The sequence below is a fragment of the Balaenoptera physalus genome, assembly GCF_965194825.1.
Source record: "Balaenoptera physalus genome assembly, chromosome: 1".
NCBI lineage: Eukaryota > Metazoa > Chordata > Mammalia > Artiodactyla > Balaenopteridae > Balaenoptera > Balaenoptera physalus.
The window spans coordinates 89,931,125-89,937,124 of record NC_138882.1 but is presented as its reverse complement, the minus strand read 5'-3'; positions in this window follow the sequence as shown (position 1 = coordinate 89,937,124).

Here is a 6,000-nt window from a genome sequence, read left to right as displayed (position 1 = left end):
GGTTTTATTTCTTCAATCCAGCCCCAGTAAAGGATTTTGTGAGGAATACACTTGGAACTAAGGAATATTGGTAAAAATTAGCTGTTAATAAAATAAAAGTTTATACTGACTTTTATTCATTCATTCAACAAGTATTTATTGACTATTCTATGTGGCAGGGACTCGTATAGTAAGGACATGGGGGGAACAAGACAGGTCCTACACACACAAAGATTGTCTTCTAACAGCCAAACATTATATAGATAATTACTAAATATATTGTAATTGTGATGAGTGTTAATTATTATTTATGTGTTCCTTCATCTAGTTTCATCAGCTAGGGATTGAAAGCTGACTGAGCATAAAAAATAGACCCATGGAATCCATGAGAATATATTTTTCCTGGGCAGGAATCTTCTGATTTTTTCATCTTAAAAGTGAGAAAATCACTGTTTATTCCACTCTGACATTCTAATATGAAGCTGTGTGGCACAGTGCAAAGAGCACTAACCTGGAAGTCTTGAGATTCCCAGATTTATAAAGGTACCTCTGCCACCAACAAGCTGTGGGAACTCTAGCAAGTTTCTTAATCTTTGTAAGTCTCAGTTTCTTCATCTATAAAATTAGGTTATTGTCCTTCATTTTTCCAGTTTTGCAAATTTCCTATAGAGGAACAGCCCTGCCATGGTGCCCTGGAAACCTTCTTTGTATTCACATAGTTCACACAGGCTTAAATTGCAGCTAATCTGAGTTTTGGCAGAATGCATTTTTATCCTCTGGAATGCAAGAGGATGGGAGGCTTGTGAGAAGTTGCCTTGAAGATCCCACTAGTCTCCCTGTTTCCCCTGCTAGTCTCTCATGAGATAGGTTATCAACACCTACCAGGTTTCGATGAGATATGATGCTTTCTGCCTGCTTTTCTCAAGGTACAGCTGAGACTACAAAACCAATTAGTTCCAGTCTAGAATTGGCTCTTCAGCAGTGGGTGTCCTACAACTCACATTGCAGTCATCAGCCCCTTTTGTTTTGGTGGTGTACTTTTTGGTATATAAGACAACGGCCCAGGGAGCTGGTACGTTTGACTACTCTTTTTTCACTGTCTATGTAAGTAATAAACTGCATGTAAAAGTGGCTCATTGTATTTTTGCCAGCTGAGTCAGTCAGGCCTTCGTCTTATCTTGTGCGCTTGACAGTTTCTTTGAGCTGTGATGAACTCGGTGTGTGTTAAACGGTCATTAGGAACTGCAGTCAAGACCAGGCCATAGTCCTTGGTGTATGTATTTGCTGAATAAACATTATGCTTAGCCTATGCCCTGAGAACATATAACTGAGGAACTAGCTGGAAGAGTGTCTACATGTTTAGAGAATTATAAAAGCACGTTGAAGGATGAGCAGATGGTAGTCTCTTGGTAGCCAAAGGGGATGAGAATAAGGACAGTATTCAGGCTAGGTTAGGAAAGTTTGAGGGGAAAATAAGAAATGCCTACAACAATATCCAACTCCTTAAGGGGCAGCCCGAGCTGAGCAGTGTGGCCTGAGTAGCTTACCCCACAGTGAATTGTGCACCTGGCCAAGGAGGTCCACAGGATGGACCCAGGGCTCATCTATACTGCTGGGGAGCATCACCTCCAGGGAGAGGAGGATGTAATCATGAGGCTCTGCTGCATACCTCAGAATTCAACCTTGGGGCTGTCCTTACAGTAGATGCCTACCAAATAACTTTTGGATTAGCAGGAATGAAAGATGCTTGAAGATGTATAATGAATTTTACCTTAATGGATCTTCTTCATAGGATCAGAAGGGGCTAAGGAAAAAGGACCATTGCATGTAAAGAAATATAGTAATAATCATTTTCTTCTGTACTTGCAGTTTACAAAGGTTTTTATACACATTGTTTCATGAATATTTATTGAGTACTTAATTTCCTGACTCCATGCTAGGCACTGGAGTCACAGAGTCAGTCAAGTTCTCCTTGAGAACCTCAAATTGGTAGGAAATAAGTGCTCAAAAACAGATACTTTTATCAGAATGTGGCAACTGTCCTAACCTTTGGATATTATAGCAGCATAGAGGAGGGGCATGTAGTACAAGACAAGAACATGTCTTGCTAATGGGAAGGTGAAACAGTGAGAATTTTCAAGGACAATCCTATTCTCATGATAGTTCACCACAAGAGAATGTCCTCGGGAATGGATGGTATAAGGCAGGGTCTTTCTAAGGAAGGGTCTTTGCTGCATCTTTGGAGAGTGCAGACAATCCCTCAGAGGATTCTTGGGATAAAAATGCAGGGAGCTAAAAGCCATCTAAATTTTAAAAGGAGAAGTAAATTATCTCTGTTCACAGATGCCATGATCTCATATGTAAGAAACGCTAAAGATTCCACACCAAAAAAAATTTAGAAAAAATAAATGAATTCAGCAAAATAGTGGGATACAAAATCAACACACAAAAATCAGTTGTGTTTCTATACCCTAACAATGAACTACTTAAAAAAGAAATTAATAAAACAATTCCATTTGCCTCAAAAAGAATTAAATACTTGGAAATTAACCAAGGAGATGAAAGACTTGTACAATGAAATTATAAAACATTGCTGAAAGAAATTAAAGAAGACAAAAATAAATGGAAAGTTGGCCAATGTTCATGGATTGGAAGACTTAATATTGCTAAGATGTCCATACTGCCCCAAGTGATCTGCAGATCCAATGCATTCCCTATCAAAATCCCAACTTTTTTCACAAAAATAGAAAAATCCACCTTAAAATTCATATGGAATTTCAAGAGATCCTGAATATCCAAAACAATTTTGAAAATGAAGAACAAAGTTGGAAAACTCACATTTCCTGATTTCAAAACCTACTACAAAGTGACAGTAATCAAAAATTGTTGTATTGGCATAAAGACAGACATATAGACCAATGGAATAGAATAGAGACCAGAAATAAACTCTTGCATATATGGTCAAATGATTTTTGACAAGGGTGCCAAGACCATTCAATGGATGAAAGGACAGTCTTTTCAACAAAGAGTTCTGGGAGAAATGCATATCCACCAGCACTAGAATAAAGCTGAACTCTTATTTAACACCATATCCAAAAATTAACTCAAAATTGATCAAAGACCTAAATGTAAGAGCTAAAACCATAAAACTCTTAGAACAAAACACAGGGGGAAAGCTTCATGACATTGGATTTGGCAATGATTTCTTAGCTATAACATCAAAGGCACAGGCAACAAAAGAAAAAAATAGGTAAATTGGACTTTATCAAAATGAAAAATTTTTGTGCATCAAAGGACTTCTATCATCAGAGTAAAAAGGCAACCCACAGAAAAGGAGAAAATATTTGCAAATCATATATCTGATATGGGATTAATATCCAGGAAATATAGGGAACTCTTAAAACTCAACAACAAAAAACATACAACCCAATTTAAAAATGGGCAAAGGACTTGAATGGACATTTCTTCAAAGAAGAACAAAAATGGCCAATAAGCATGTGAAAAGATGTCAACATGACTGATCATTAGGGCAATGCAAATTAAAACCACAATGAGGTTTCACTTCACACTCATTAGGATGGCTATTATAACAATTTTAAAGATCTCTAAACAAGAAAACAAAACAAAACAGTTTCTACTCAGAGGTTGAGAATGTTTCCAGGAAAATTATGTACTCTATAATACCCCCTCTATCTCTTCCTGAGCACATATGTGAAGTTACTTTCTTACAGAATAGCCTTCAAATTAAACAAAATTCTTTATGTTCTCAAGGACAGTGTTTTCTCTTACCTAGTCTGGCAATCTTAATCTTTTAGTTCATTGAAATTTAATATAATTACTACTATAGCTGGGTATATGTCTACCACTTTATTACTTGGTTTCTATATTTACCATATGTTTTATGTTCCACTTTCCCCTCCTTCTTTGCTTTCTTTTTGATTAGACAAATATTTTATGTTATTACATTTTCGCCTATTAACTTACTTTACCATTCTTTAAGAGTTTACCTTAGAAATATCAACATGCAACATTTTTCATTTAGTATATTTTTATACAAATTATTATTTTCACAATACTGCTAGAATTCCAACTAGGATTACTTTCATTCTTTCATAATAAGTAGTTTTAATATATTTGTAATATCCTTTGCTGGTGAGTCTCCTCAGTTTTTGTTTGTCTAAAAACATAGTTATTTCACCGTCATTTTTTACTTCTTAACATGTTTTGATTTATTGAGGTATAATTAACATATAATTAACTACACATATTTAAAGTGCACACTTGATCTGTGAGGCATCACCACACTCATGATAATGAACATAACCATCATCCCCCAGAGTTTCCTCCTGCTCTTTCGTTATCTCTCCCTCTTTCCTATCCCTACCATTGATACCTCCATCCCTAGATAATCACTGATCTGATTTCTGGATCATATGGTATATGCTCTTTTCTGTTGGCTTCTTTTGCTCAGCCTAATGTTTTTGAGATTTAACCATGTTATTATGTTGTGATGGTTTATTTTATGTGTCAACTTGACTTGCCCAAATAGGATGCTCAGATAAGTGGCAAAACATTATTTCTGTGTGTCTGTGAGGATGTTTCTGGAAGAGATTAGCATTTTATCTATTAAGCTCTATCTCTGTGCAGCTTTCTCCTCCTTGGTACTCTACCCCGTGCACTCTGCATTGTTGGTCTTTGCAGACTTACCAGGCTGGAAATGCTCAAGGTATTCAGCCTGGGCAATTAAAGGGCTCACTTCATTTGTTTCCTGTATTTCAGGGATTACTGTCCTTCATTGCTTGTTTTTGAATGTCTAAAAACCATTATTTAATATATTTTGTCTGGATCTTTGGTTGTTTTAGATGTGAGGATAAATCTAGTCCCTGTTATTCTATTTTGATCAGAAATAGAAGTCTCCTGGTAATTTTTGATTGGATGTCAAATATTGTGACTGTTTACATTGTTGAGTGCTGGATGTTTTTGTACTCCTATAGGTATTCTTGAGTTTTGTCTTGGCATGCAATTATTTGGGAACCATTTGGCCTTTCAAGAATTTTTAGTATAGTTCTTTTGTGTCCCATCCCACATTAGTCCAATACTTGACAAATGTCTTGGGACCATGTGCTTCAATCAAGCCCCTTTTCTCTAGTTAGTCTTTATTACCTCAGAACCAGGAGACTTTGGGAGATTTCACTCTGCTTTTTATAAGCTCTCATGCTAGCTCTTAAGCCTTCCGTGCAGTCCAGACTTCAGTAAGTGTCCTTTAGGGAAAACTAGCTGTGCATCTGATGCCCTTCAAGTTTTCAACTCATCCCTCTATCACCACATACCACTAAGAGCTTTGTTGGTTTCACTTTACCCCCATCAGATACCCTCTGCCTGGGCAAAGCTCAGTCCTCAGCCCATGCCCAGAATCAGCAAATAGCTACAGCGAATAAGATGGCTGGTGATCTCAGTTCACCCTGGACAGTTCTGCTTTCCCTCCTGAACGTTAGATCATTTAGTCCTGGCTGCAGCCACAGTTCTTTGTTACATCTAAAAATAAGATGCCACTCTCAGAATCCATTCTGTGCTCAGACTGGCTCTTGATCAGGTAGATCCCTGGATTGTCAAATTCCTTTACTCTCCTCAGCTATCCTAACTCTAGGTCACTCTCCCAGACAACCTACAGGAACCAGCTCTGCTAATTCGGGGAGAAAAAGAAACACCATCTTCAGGTTGCAACAAATGTTTCCATTTGTGGATACAACAAAAGACCCCAAACATTCAAAATATCTCCAGTCTGTCCCCTGACCCTCAGAAATATTTTCTGAGATCCTGTTGAATGTAACACCCATTCCACTACCCAATCCCAAAATATAACTTGTAACTGTGACCCAGACTATTGTAATCGATGACAAAGATCCCTGAAAACAAGAACTAAGTTAGGTCTGTAGTCATAGTTTTGAGGATCAGTTGGCCTGGAGTTAAGACTTTTACCCCTAAGATCCAGGTATACAGGTCTGCAGTAATCTTTGTGGC